This window comes from Podarcis muralis, chromosome 12 (assembly GCF_964188315.1).
Source record: "Podarcis muralis chromosome 12, rPodMur119.hap1.1, whole genome shotgun sequence".
NCBI lineage: Eukaryota > Metazoa > Chordata > Lepidosauria > Squamata > Lacertidae > Podarcis > Podarcis muralis.
In genome coordinates, this window is record NC_135666.1 from 2237103 (window position 1) to 2252309 (window position 15207).

The following is a 15207-nucleotide window of genomic DNA, read 5'->3' on the forward strand; positions in this document are numbered from 1 at the left end:
GGACATGAGTCAGGATTGGCCACGCCTCCATCAGAGAGCGAGGAAACGGTCAAAAGGAAGGTCGGAGACTGGGCGCGCGCGCCAAGTTCAAATGTACAAGAGGGCGGCGCAGTTGGCAGCCCGGATAGGGAGCCAGGTCCTAAAGCCCGCCGAAAGGAGGGAGAGCAGTCAGGGGGGTCAGCGTCAGAAGAGTCCAGGAAGGAAGGGACCCCGGGGGGTAGAAGGACCCAGAGGAGAAAGGAGAGACGGAAGAGGTGGAGTAAGGTTAGAGTCTTAAACTGGTGTACAGGGGGTGGAGATTCAGATGGAGCTTCGCCGGTCTACCTTCTAGACGTAGAGCTGCGCGCTGCGGCTTGAAAATGGAAACTGTATTTCAATAAAGACTTTTGTACATTACTACCGGCTAGCGTTGGTCCTCTGTGAGCTGGGACCTGGAGGCAGTTCTGACAGCATCTTTCCAGATGAGTCAACGAATCGCCTCCAAGTTCCAGGGACTGATCCGCCCTGGCCTCCTCCTTGGAGGTCACTTCCGAAGGAGAAGGGGTCCCAAGTCTCCATGGCGGAAACGGAGTAAAGCATCCCTGAGTCCTGCGTTCGAGGCTGATACTTTCGCCTTTCAGGCTTCGGCCACCTTTTCCGTGGTGTTTATGTGAGCTATTTATGTTGAAATACAAATGTTCCTGCAGAGAACCACATCCCAAAAAGTGTTGCCACAGAAACTCGGGAGCTAAAGATGCTCTTCTGGCAGTGGGACAAAATGTCATGGCTCAAGGCTTGAGGACAGAAACCGGAAAATACTGGAAAATACTGGTTCCTTCCGGAAGGTTCTTTTCTGCTGAGGCAGCTGGATATATTTGCCTTTTGTTGTCTCAAGGTCATCTTGCTGAATTGAAGGGAAAAGGCTGGATATTAAATAATAATAATAAATAATAATAATAAATTTTATTTATATCCCGCCCTCCCCAGCTGAAGCCAGGCTCAGGGCGGCTAACATCAATAAAATAGTACAACATTTTAAATCATTTCATTATAAAATTAATTCAAATCAAATTGATGGCAACCATTAGGCTAAAGTTCTGTGAAGATTGCCAAAAGAGGGAGTCAGGCTGTGCCCTGACCAAAGGCCTAGTGGAACAGCTCTGTCTTGCAGGCCCTGCGAAAGATGTCAAGTCCCGCAGGGCCCTAGTCTCTCGTGACAGAGCGTTCCACCAGATTGGAGCCACAGCTGAAAAAGCCCTGGCTCTAGTTGAGGCCAGCCTAACCTCTCTGTCGCCTGGGACCTTCAGGATGTTTTTGTTTGGAAACCATAAGTTCCTCTGTGGGACATACCAGGAGAGGTGGTCCTGTAGGTACGAGGGTCCTAGGCCGTATAGGGCTTTAAAGGTTAAAACCAGCACCTTAAACCTGATCCTGTACTCCACCGGGAGCCAGTGCAGCTGGTATAGCACCAGGTGAATGTGATCTCGCAGCGAAGACCCCGTAAGGAGTCTCGCCGCGGCATTCTGCACCCGCTGGAGTTTCTGGGTCAGTCTCAAGGGCAGCCCCAGGTAGAGCGAGTTACAATAATCCAGTCTGGAGGTGACCGTCGCATGGATCACAGTGGCTAGGTCAGGGCGAGAGAGGTAAGGAGCCAACTGCTTAGCTTGGCGGAGATGGAAAAATGCCGCCTTTGTTATAGCTGCAATCTGCGCCTCCATGGAGAGGGAGGTGTCGAAGATTACACCCAAACTCTTAACGGACGGTGCTGCCACTAATTGCGCCCCACAAGAGATGGGAGTTGGCCCCCCAGTCCCATATTGTCCCGTCCCAGCCAAAGGACCTCTGTCTTCGAAGGATTTAACTTCAACCGGCTCCCACGTAACCATCCAGCCACAGCTTTCAAACATCTGATCAGTGTGTCTGGGGCCGAGTTAGGATGGCCATCCATCAACAGATAGAGTTGGGAGTCATCAGCATACTGATGGCAGCCCAGCCCAAAACTCTGGACAAGCTGGGCGAGGGGGCACATAAAGATGATGAAAAGCATCAGGGAAGAGTATCGCACCCTGAGGCACTCCACACACCAAGGAGGGGCCGATGACAATTCCCCCCCAAGGGCCACCCTCTGTCCCCGACCAGAGAGAAACGAGCGCAGCCATTGAAGGACTGTGCCCTGGATCCCCACATCGGCAAGGCGGTGGTCCAAGAATTCGTGATCGACCATGTTGAAGGCTGCTGACAGGTCTAGAAGAATCAGCAGCCCTGACCCGCCTCGATCCAGCTGCCTGCAGAGATCATCTGTTAGGGCGGCCAGAGCCATCTCGGTCCCATGACCAGCGTGGAAGCCAGACTAGAATGGATCCAGAGCCGATGTTTCATCCAGAAACCCACCAAGCTGTTCAGCAACCGCTCTCTCAATCACCTTACCCAGGAACGGAAGATTCGAAACCGGGCGATAATTGGATAGATCTAAGGGATCTAATGATGTTTCCTTAAAGAGCGGGCGCACCACTGCCTCCTTCAGTTCCCCTGGGAATGTCCTGGTGCCAAGGGACAAATTGATGATATCCCCTAGGGGGCCCTGCACCTCATCTGGACATGCTCTAATCAGCCAAGACGGGCACAGGTCAAGAGGACAGGTGGTGGGCTTTCCAGCTCGGAGGAGTCTGTCCACATCAGCTGGGGATATCCGGTCAAAGTGGTCCAATACTGGACCCGAGGACAGTCAAGGGGCCTCCAGTTCCTTTATTGTATCCAAATTGGCAGCGAGGTCACGGCGGAGCAACAGGACCTTCTCCGCAAAAAAGCTCGCAAATGCCTCACAGCTGTGTGTCAAATTGTTATTTAAATTTGGCTGTCCGTCCAGGGACATTAAAGGCCTAATTATACTAAATAATTGCGCCGGGCGAGAGCTAGCAGATGCAATGGAAGCCGAGAAGTAAGACTTCTTAGTGGCCTTCACTGCCATCTTGTAGGTTTTCATAAAAACCCTATAAGATGTTCTTGAGGCTCCATCATGGGCACCACGCCATACTTGCTCTAGCCGTCTGAGGTCCCACTTCATTTTCCAGAGCTCCTCGGTAAACCAGGGAGCCCGGTTTCTGCGGGGTCGCAGAGAGCGCTTAGGTGCGATCTCATCGATGGCTGCCAGGAGCTGGGTATTCCAGCCCTCAACAAGCTCAGTCAATGAGTCGCCAGGGGGAGCAAGGTCCCGCAAGGCTTGGCGGAATCTATCAGGGTCCATCAGCCTCTGCGGGCGAGCCCAAATCGGCTCGCCACCTAAGCAGGGTGGGGGTGGAAAGTCAATCCTGGCTTTCAGAGCGTAGTGATCAGACCATGGCACCTTCATTGAAGGAGACATGATCACATCTATACCTACGCCAAAGATCAGATCCAGCGTGTGGCCTGCTTGATGTGTGGGGCCCGAAACAAACTGGGAGAGCCCTAGTGTCGCCATGGAAGACACCAGGTCCAGAGCTTGTGAGGAGGGGGTGGCATCAGCATGGATGTTGAAGTCCCCCAACACCAATAGGTTAGGGAACTCCAAGGCCCAGCCGGCCACAGCTTCCAGTAGGCCTGACAGGGTGGCTGCTGGAGCGCTAGGTGGCCGGTACACCAGCCAGACAGCCAAGCTCTCCTCGGAGCCCCACACTAGGCCAACACATTCAATGCCGGGGATCGATGGCGATGGTAGAGCCCTGAAAGAACAATCTTCCCGGATTAATAATGCCACCCCTCCCCCCGGCCCACAGTCCGCGACTGGTGGAGGACGGAGAAACCCGGGGGTGCCATCTCTCGTAAGGTAACTGTTTCTCCTTCGCGCACCCAGGTCTCCGTCACACAAGCCAGGTCGACCCCCTGTGAGGTAAAGAAGTCTCGCAGGGTGGCGGTTTTGTTGCCTATAGACCTGGCATTGCACAGCACCAGTGACGGAGGTGAGTAATCCTTGCTCATCCTACCCTCATCCCTCGGGATGGGGCGCAGATTGGAAGGGGTACGAGCATATCTGTATCTCGATCCCCTTCGCCTATGACATTTGCCCCCACCGCCATACCTCCCTCGCCCCTTCACGGTAGAAACCCCAAGCCTCATACTAGCCGCCATTTACAAAATAGTAACGCAAAATAAAACAAAAACAATTATACTAAAATAAAACTAATCCCCACCCCACTCAACATTTATCCCACCCCAAAACAAAACAAAATAAAAATACATAAATAAAAACCACCGTTCACAGTGGTACAACAAAGTAAAAACACTTTCAAAACATTTTAAAATATGTAAAAACAGTTTTGACATTTGCTGCAGCAGCACCAGTGTCCTTAAAGCTGTGGCGATGGTGAGTGTGGGCCCCGCCCCCTAGGCCTGGTGGAATTGGCCTGCAGGAGGGAGCAGCCTTCTCCAGCACTCACAATGGCAGCAGCAACAGCTGGGTTTATTCTGGAGCTCAAATTCTGAATAATTGTTGCTACAGATAATTTTCAGAAAGGGAGATGAGAGTTTCCTTTTCATCTATATTTGTATGTTTTATATTAAGATTCCTTTATTTTGAATGAAGGAGGACACACATAGGAGGATGTGAGAGGGGGAAACTGTGAGATTGGGAAACAAAAGAACAATACAGATATTATGTGCCTCAAACTCAGCCTTGAGAGCCAGACATGTACGCGAGATAACACAGTTACATGCGCAAACTGAGACAAGCCAAAGGTGATGCCCATATTTGGCTTTGAGTAACATGGATGGAGTAGATTGGACAATGTATTAGAAATGTGTTGAACTTTGATAGGTAGATTGTAAGCCAAGCCTCCAAAAGAGGGGCGGCAGTAAGGGATAAAACTATTGTACTGAAACTTGATCGGGGCTCTTCGTATCCACGGGTACGAGGAGTCCGCCTTTGCAAACACGCTGAATAAAAGGGTTATCCTTATACTGAAGTCTTAGTCCTTTGTCTCCACAAATAATATCTCACAAATCTTGGCGCCCAAACGTGGGGCCCTCGACGGGTTGCGCGGGGGGAACTCGGATTCCGGGCCGGCGCCGCTCCGTTATTCGGAGTAGCCTGGACCTAGATCTGCCCGCGACAGCTCACGAGGGCTAAAGACAGGACTCAATATAAGGAAGTAGGGAAAATTTCAGTTCTTTGGCGGTCTGGGACCGTGAGCACCCAGCGGGGACGCCCGCCTGTTCACTAGTTGCGAGAAGTGACGCTGGACTGTATTGGGTGAGTAGACGAGAGAAACTTGTGGACCGCGGTACGGGGCGGGGGCGAGAGAGTCGTCTCTTGAGCGGAAGAGAGGTTCCATACGGACGCGTGAGTGTGGATCAGGGTTCTGCCCTGACGGGAGGATTAGCTTGCGGTTCCGTCTTTCCCGCGAGGGAAGCGGCCAGGCGATTCCGCGTGAGTGTGTGTGTGTGGACGGATTAGAGACATTGTGGATATGGGCAAGAGTCAGAGCAAGAGACAGAGGGAAGGGAGTGTGAAAAGCCCAATCGACCCTACTAGTCCGTTGGGCCAGGTGCTGATCCAGTGGGATGAAGATTATTTAAGGAAGTTCACCAGATGTTTGGTGAAGGTAACCATGATCAATTTTTGTAGAAACATTTGGCCGATGTATCCAATAGGACCGGAGGGCGGATATACTTGGGATCCCGAGGGGGAGACAGATAGATATTGGATGACCCAGTTAAGAAATTATTTAATGCTAAATAAAAAGGAAAAAGAGAAACCATACTTAGAGGTATGGTTTCATGCCCGATTTTATGGACCTGATCCCCCTCCCGTTAGTCAATTTCCCCTGAGGAAAAAAGAGGAAGAATCAGATGAAGAAACGCGCCCTGTCCCCTCTGCCCCTCCCGCGGCCGTGCAACAGCCACCAACCCCGCCGGCACTTTCTGCGGTCGCAAGTCCCCCGGTTAACGACCGGTCAGAAAGGGAGAAGTCTCCTCCTCCTGATCAACGGGATGGGGAGGTCACCGGGGAAGGGGGGCAGGCGGTTTGTTCGCCGCCACCCTACCAGCCGTTACATAGGGAACTGCAACAACTGGTGAGAGATGTGCAGAATTTCCCGCTCCCAGGGGGAGCGCCCCGCGGTTCTCCGGAGTCTGATCCATTCCGAAGGTATAGAAAGGAGAAGAGTTGGGGATTCTCTCAGGCGGGGGTTCTGGGCGACTTTCCAGTCCACACTTTTCCCCTCAGAGAGACCCCTGGAGGAATAACTCAAGCAGGCCAGCCGGTAATGGTATATGTGGTCAGTCCCATCAAACCATCAGAACTGAGAGAGTTAAAACAGACGCTGCCCAAATTACATGAGAACAGTCAAGAGGTCGCAAACCTCCTTCAAATGTGGATGGGACCGCACATATATACATACACTGAGTTGATGTATATCTTGCGACATCTGTTTACCCCAGAGGAAAAAGCAATGATTAGGAGGGCAGCAATGCAATATTGGGAAGTTAAGGAGGCACAACGGGTGGCAGTAAACCTGGGGGGGCAGGGCCCGGCTCTACCGGTACCACCGGAAACCAAATTTCCTATAGGGGACCCGAATTGGGACATAAATAATGTAGATCATCGTACTCACTTGATGGATTTAAAGGAGATGATCTTGGAAGGAATCAAACGGGCTGTACCTCAAAGCACTAATCTCACCAAAGCTTTTGAAGTCAGTCAAATGAAAGAGGAATCGCCGGGCGACTTCATACAAAGAATTAGGGACCATTTGACTAAATATTCAGGGGTGGCACCAGACTCGCTGGCGTTTGATAATCTGCTGAGAATGCAATTCGTAACCAAGGCATGGCCTGATATTCAGAAGAAATTGCAGAAAATGGACTGGCAAGATGCCGCCATCATAGACTTAGTAAAAACAGCGCAGCAGGTTTATGTTAACAGGGAGGCAGTAAAAAGTAAGCAGAAATGCCAGATGATGGCGGCTACTTTACAGAAAACTTGGGAAATTCAGAAGCAACAGGAAACCGAGGCCACGAGGGGGCGTGGGGGAGCACCATATCGGGGAAGAGGGCGAGGGAGAGGGGGTTACACACCAGGTTCCAGTGTCGTTTGTTATCGATGTAACAAACCTGGTCACTTTGCCCGAGAATGTCGGACCCCACGAGATCAGATACTGGAAAGAAATGAGCAGAGACAGGGAAGTCAGAGGCCAAGGCAGACAGAAAGAGAGGAAGAAACTGGCACAACAGAGTTGTTCAGCCTATACGATGAATAGGGAACCTCCGGCTCACTCCATGGGGTCCGGAATGAGCCACTGGTGAACTTGCGTGTGGGGCCCTCTCAGAAATCAGTGGTTTTCTTGATAGATTCAGGAGCAACCCGGTCCTCCATATGCGTGCCCGTTCCAGGGGTACATAAAACAATGTCAAGTTTGAAAGTAGTAGGGGTAAGCGGGAGGCCAAAGGAAGTGGTGCAATTAGAAGAAACCACAATAAGAAGAGGAGACCGGATGGCTAAGGGATCACTATTATTTATTCCTGAGTCAGGAATAAATTTGTTAGGGAGAGATTTGATGGTAGAATTGGGATTTCAGTTATTGGATTTGGACTTAGGAACTCCCATGTACCCTCTGCAGATAGAGGATGAAGAACAAATAGACCCGACGGTGTGGGCAGATGGGAAGATGGTAGGGAAACTGGACATAGCCCCCATTAAGGTCACAGTAAAGCCAGGGATCACCCAGTCATGGACCCCCCAATACCCAATGACCAGAAAAGGAAGAATAGGACTACAGCCGGTGGTAAATGAATTAATAAGGCAGGGACTATTAGAACCTACCATGTCACCTTTTAACTCTCCTATCTTAGCGGTGCAAAAGAGAGACGGGACATATAGAATGGTTGAGGACCTAAGAAACATAAATCGGATAGTGGTCCCCCGTTTCCCGGTAGTACCGGACCCATATACTCTCCTTAGTCGCATTCCGCCCACTACCCGATGGTACACTGTTATAGATTTAAAGGATGCATTCTGGACTTGCCCCCTGGACATTGAAAGCCGAGATCTATTTGCTTTTGAGTGGGAAGATGTAAACACGGGCAGAAAACAACAATACAGGTGGACAGTTTTGCCCCAAGGGTATACAGAGAGTCCACTTCTTTTCGGGCAGGCGCTAGGGGAGAAGTTAGCGGGGTTTACCACCACAGGCCCCAATAGCTTGTTGCAATATGTGGACGACCTGCTGATGATGGGGGATAAGGAGAAAGAGGTTAGGCAAGACTCTATAAAATTGCTGAATTGGTTGGGTAAGTTAGGGGTGAAGGTGTCTAAGGGCAAACTACAGTTTGTACAGCGGAAGGTGAAATATTTGGGACATTTGCTAGAAGGGGGAACAAGGAAATTGGATCCAGAAAGAGTCAAGGGAATCTTAGAATTACAACCCCCTAAGAACAAAACAGATGTAAGGAGAATGCTGGGACTCCTGGGATATTGTAGACTGTGGATAGACCAATTTGCCAAGTTGGTCCGGTTTCTAAACCAAAAACTGGTTGGAGACGGTGAAATAACATGGGAGTCAGATGATGAACAAAGATGGGAAGAAGTAAAGAAAACATTAATGGGGGCCCCGGTCTTAGCATTACCGAACCTCCAACAGCCGTTTCACTTATATGTAACTATCAGCTCCCAGACTGCTGTCGGAGTTTTAGCTCAAAAGAGAGGGGGGCGGTATCAGCCAGTAGCCTATCTCAGCAAAACCCTGGAGCCAGTAGTGCGCGCATGGCCCACGTGTATCCAGGTGGTGGCAGCAGCGGCTGAACTGGTAGTTGAAAGCAGAAAGCTAACTTTTGGAGGAGCCCTAATTGTTCATAGTCCACATCAAATATCCACGGTGCTGACTGGGGCAGCCTCCACCTGGATGACGGATGGCCGCTTAACGCACTATGAAACAGTGCTAAGAACAAGCCCTGATATCACGCTGGGAACTGATCGGAATCTAAATCCGGCAGAATTCCTGATAGGAGAAAGGAAAGAATGGGAACCGGATGAACACGATTGTTTGGGTATTATACAATTAATGGCAAAGGTCTGAGAAGATTTATTTGAAACCCCTTTAACAATGGGAGAGAGATGGTACATAGATGGGTCTAGTTATGTTGAGGAAGGAAAAAGGAAGTCAGGATATGCTGTAGTCAAGGAGGATGGGGAGGTGATCGAAAGTGGGGCCTTGCCGGCGAATTGGTCGGCCCAGAAAAGTGAAATCATGGCCTTGACCTGGGCCCTCGAGTTAGCTAGGGGTCTGGAGGTAACCATATGGACCGATTCCCGTTATGCATGGGGAGTAGTGCATACTTTCGGAAGGACCTGGCGAGACCGAGGGTTCATTAAGGCAGATGGGAAACAGATAGAACACATGGTCTTGTTGGAAAGGCTGTTGGATGCCCTTACTGGACCAGAAAAGGTTGCAGTGGTACATATTCCCGCTCACACCAGGGGTACCACCCCTGAGGAAGCTGGAAATAGGTGGGCTGATTTGAGGGCAAAAGAAGCCGCTAAGGGCGTGCCAAATGAAGCAACGATACAGCAATGTACCTTGAGGGTGCCCATTCTGACTACGGCTGACACAGAGAATTTAACTTTCACCTCTCAAGAGATAGAATATATAACAAGAGAAGGATGGGAAAAGAAGGATAAGGGATGGAGGACCCCAGAGGGACAAATAGTACTGCCAAAGACTGTAATGATGGGGATTCTAGAGAAGATACATGAGAGTGGACATTTCGGGACAGAGGCTATGGTTAACATGGTGAAATCATTGTATTGGAGTAAAGATATGTGGCCCATGGCCCACTCCATAGCCTGGAAATGCATAATCTGTCACAAGGTAAATAAGGCTAAAGCAAAGAAAACAGAAAAAGGGGGAAGACCTCTAGCAGTATGGCCATACCAAAGAATACAAGTGGATTTCACAGAACTACCAGAGAAGGGAGGTTATAAACATCTTCTGGTATTCAAAGATCATCTTACGGGGTGGGTGGAGGCCTTCCCCAGTCGAAAAGCAACAGCACAGGTAGTAGTCAAGACCATTCTAGAACATATAGTCCCCCGGTTTGGTATAATCGAAGCCATAGACTCAGACCGCGGCACCCATTTCACACAAAAGGTTCTACAGGAAGTAATGGCAGCCCTAGGAATCAAATGGGACCTTCACACGCCGTGGCATCCGGAGAGTAGCGGGAAGGTGGAAAGGGCAAATGCAGAAATAAAAAAACATTTAACTAAATTATACTTGGAAAATGGGTTACCATGGACAAAAAACCTTCCTTTGGCTTTACTGAGGATGCGTATAGCCCCCAGAAAGGACTTAGGGGTATCCCCATTTGAGTTGATGATGGGGAGACCGTATTTGGCGCAACTAGGTCAACCGATGGTGGAGTTTAAAGACTTGTTCATTAGAAAGTATTTGCAGTCACTCTCCCAGTCTTTGTTGTCTCTTCATAGACGCGGTGTCCTTGCCCAACGCCCTCCGCTACTGGAGCAGCAACACAGTTTTCAGCCTGGCGACCTGGTCCTGATTAAGACGTGGAAGGCGGAAAAGCTCAGCCCGGGTTGGGATGGTCCATTTCGGGTCCTGCTTATCACTGAATCAGCAGTACGGACTCGTGAGTATGGATGGACCCACTACCACCGCGTGAAGAGGGCCCCGCCTGAACGTTGGACGGCCATACCGAGCCTAGACGATCCACTAAAAATAAAAATCACAAAATCAGGGAACCAGGGAACCAGGGAAGGACTGTAAGACAATAATTAGAGCTCCAATGTGTTTATTCTGCACTTGCAAGTGTCTTTTCGAATGCTGTTGCTGTGCCCATTGTGAAGGGTGTGTCTGCTGCGTCCACTGCACGGAAGAGTGCAATCTCGTGTGCATAAAGGACATAATACTCCAATATTGTACAATTGCACCGGGAGGGGCAACTATATATTGTAGTTTAGTTCAGACCCCCACAGTGGTTCAGGCCCTCAGAGAGTTGGAAGACAAGTAATATGAAAACGAGTTGGCTGAGGGGACTTCTGTTAAGCCTCTTAACAGCTGGTGTAGTCCGGGGCTCCGCGGAAACGCTACAATGTACAGAATGTATTCACGTCACAAAAACAGGGAACAAAATTACAAGGAATTCCATGCGTATTACCTATCTTTGTCCGGGCCATTAACAACTCTCTCTCCCTGTTGGCCCAGCGACATGTAACTACCCAGTTAATGGCCATAAGATACACACCAGTACCTACGGACGAAGAAGGAAGGGAATATTGGGAGCTATTACGTGAGTTTGAGGCAAGGTATAAAGAAGAAAGGGGGGATTGTGAGAGGGGGAAACTGTGAGATTGGGAAACAAAAGAACAATACAGATATTATGTGCCTCAAACTCAGCCTTGAGAGCCAGACATGTACGCGAGATAACACAGTTACATGCGCAAACTGAGACAAGCCAAAGGTGATGCCCATATTTGGCTTTGAGTAACATGGATGGAGTAGATTGGACAATGTATTAGAAATGTGTTGAACTTTGATAGGTAGATTGTAAGCCAAGCCTCCAAAAGAGGGGCGGCAGTAAGGGATAAAACTATTGTACTGAAACTTGATCGGGGCTCTTCGTATCCACGGGTACGAGGAGTCCGCCTTTGCAAACGCGCTGAATAAAAGGGTTATCCTTATACTGAAGTCTTAGTCCTTTGTCTCCACAAATAATATCTCACAAGGAGGACAGTTTTCCAGTATTCACACGTTCCAAGAGACCGGAGACTTTTTTGTTAGGAATCATGACAACGGAAATCAATAAGTCAAATAGACCATTATTTATCTATGCCACAACTGCTGCCAGGATTCTAATTGCGAAAAGTTGGAAAAGCGAAACCATCCCCTCAAAACTCAAATGGCAAACCAAATTGCCAGCATACTTACAGTTCAGAAAGTGGTGTTGGGGGGTGAGTGTTCAGACCCCTGGGCTCTCACTTGTGGGATACCTCAGGGTTCGGTCCTCTCCCCCATGCTTTTCAACATCTACATGCATCCACTAGGAGAGATCATCAGGGGGTTTGGGCTGGGTGTTCATCAGTAAGCGGATGATACCCAGCTCTACCTCTCTTTCAAATTGGAAGCAGTGAAGGCGGTGAAGTTCCTGTGTGAATGCCTGGAGGTGGTTGGAGGATGGCTGGCGGCTAACAGATTGAGGTTGAATCCTGACAAGACAGAAGTACTGTTTTGGGGGGACAGGAGGCAGGTGGGTGTGGAGGACTCCCTGATCCTGAATGGGGTAACTGTGCCCCTGAAGGACCAGCTGCGCAGCCTGGGAGTCATTTTGGACTCACAGCTGTCCATGGAGGCGCAGGTCAATTCTGTGCCCAGGGCAGCTGTTTACCAGCTCCATCTGGTACGCAGGATGAGACCCTCCCTGCCCGCAGACTGTCTCGCCAGAGTGGTGCATGCTCTGGTTATCTCTCGCGTGGACTACTGCAATGCGCTCTATGTGGGGCTACCTTTGAAGGTGACCTGGAAACTACAACTAATCCACAGTGCAGCAGCTAGACTGGTGACTGGGAGCGGCTGCCGAGACCATATAACACCGGTCTTGAAAGACCTATACTGGCTCCAAGTACGTTTCTGAGCACAATTCAAAGTGTTGGTGCTGACCTTTAAAGCCCTAAACAGTCTCAGCCCAGGATACCTGAAGGAGCATCTCTACCTCCATCATTCTGCCCGGACACTGAGGTCCAGCTCTAAGGGCCTTCTGGTGGTTCTCTCACTGCGAGAAGCTAAGTTACAGGGAACCAGGCAGAGGGCCTTCTTGGTAGTGGCACCCGCCCTGTGGAACACCCTCCCACCAGATGTCAAAGAGAAAAATAACTACCAAACTTTTAGAAGACATCTGAAGGCAGCCCTCTTTAGAGAAGCTTTTAATGTTTAATAGGTTACTGTATTTTAGTGTTTTGTTGGAAGCCGCCCAGAGTGGCTGGGGAAACCCAGGCAGATGGGCAGGATATAAATAATAAATTATTATTATTATTATTATTATTATTAGCAGCAAGGATAACCAGAGCAGTAAGAGGAAATACAATACAAGATGGTAATAAAGAATGGAAAGTAATCAAAGAATATCTTAAAGATTACTGTGATAACAAAAGCTTTATGGCAGATAATAATAATATTTTATTTATATCCTGCCCACCCCAGCCGAAGCCGGGCTCAGAGCAGGTAACAACAGTATATCGAATGAGTCCTTTAATATAAGGAAATATTGGAGAAAACTAGAACCAAAAAGGAGAATGTGAGGTGTGGGGGGGGCGAAGATTTAGGAAACTGTAAAAAATTTAAGTTCAAAATAGTACAATGAGTATAGTCGGAAGGCTTTTCTTTATCGTAAATAACATCATTTTCTATTCTTCTACTTTTTCTCTCTCTTTTCTTTCATTTATACTTTTTGTGTATTCATAATCTATAATGTTTGAATGTAATGTTTTATATTGTATGTATTTTTAAAATTTTGGTATAATAAAGGTTTAAAAATTATCTAAAACAGGAAAATACCTGTTTCTCGAAGCTACCAGCATGACTTTGACCAAACTGCGGGAGGTAGTGGAGGACAGGGGTGCCTGGTGTGCTCTGGTCCATGGGGTCATGAAGAGTCGGACATGACTAAACAACAACAACAAAAACAGGAAGAGGGGGGAGGGGCCTGCAAGGAATGCAGGTCTGCGCAGTGGCAGGAGGTGCCTTGGGCTCAGAGATGGCTCCATCAAGACACCCCCGGGGGGAAACCCCCCAGCTCAGTGAGTGGCTTACCAGACAGGAGATCCCCCCCCATGGGAAATTCTGCCTTTGCACATGAGTCTGGGAATGTTCAGTTCACATTGAGTTCATGAAACACTGTGCCCTGACCTGTTCTTAACGCATTATTGACCACATCTACGGAATGCGATTGTTATGCCTTTTCAAGTCATGCAATATCAATCATTAGTAATTGTATTATCAACCACTAGTAATAGTTTAACAAGGAGGATTTCGTACCTGTCTAACCATGTGTTCCGTTTCCCAACCTTTAATCTATTGATGATTAATGCCTATATTCAACTATATTCAACCTTTGCATTGTATTTGTGTTAACCGATCAGCAACAAGCACATATCTGGTAATGCTGTAATATTAAATAAAAGGGACTCACCGAGACCTGCTCGGCAGATGCCTCCCATATGACACTTGCCATTCGTCTGTCGTTTATTTCAACCCAACACCCCCCCCCCCCGAAAATGATCTGTTCCCTCCGCGAAGCGGATTTTCCTGCTTCTGCAGCCGCTTTCTATCCCAGGAAAAATAGTGGAGAAAGTGTCCCATGCAAGGAATGAAATGCCCATGCGATCCTTTGGGTGGGGGAGACTCAAGACAGATGTGGAAGAGAAAAGAAATGACCATGCCTGCCTGCATGGGAGAGTAGGACTTACTTCTGAGTAAGCATGCCTCGGGTGGGGCTGCACAGCAGTGCTTCCAAAAGTGATGGGATCAGTGTGCGGATCTCACGAAATTAATGCTGTGCTCTTATAAATGCACAGGGATAAGTGCATTCACACATACAAGGGTTCACAAACCCCTGCGTGTAACTGCAGGTGATGCAATAGGGACCCTTTTGCTGGGAGTTTCCTGAAGGGATCTGCTTCACTTGGAAAGCCAAGAAAGAAAAGTGTGTGTAGATTCTGAACATGGCTGCCGACGTTGCCCTTTTTTAAGGGAAATTCCCTTATTCCGAATAGGATTCCTCGCAAGAAAAGGGAAAAGTTGACAGTTATTCTGAAAGCGGAAGAGTTCTGGAGGAAGAATTAGAAGGAGCTGGCAGATCCTGCACAGGTGGAATCTCCTGAAGAAGAGCAAGTCAGAATTATTGGGGCTGGACTTGTGTTGTTTTCTTTGCGAAAAGAAAGACGCGGGTTTCTAAAATATGGCTTATAAATTTCTAACCTGGAATGTGATGGACTAAATATGAACTCCGAAAGGCATAAGATAACACATGTATTAAGAAAGCAGGAATGAGATTGAATAAGCTTGCAGGAGACCCACGTAAAAAGGACCCATGGAAAATGGTCAATCAGTAAAGCTTGAGGCCAGTAATTTATACCTTCAGATAAATCGAAAAAAGACATTGCCAGGAAGGAATAAAAGTCCTGGTGTTAGGATTATACGCAGCAAATGAAAAGAAGTCGGACTTTTAAATGCTGGGAGGGATGCA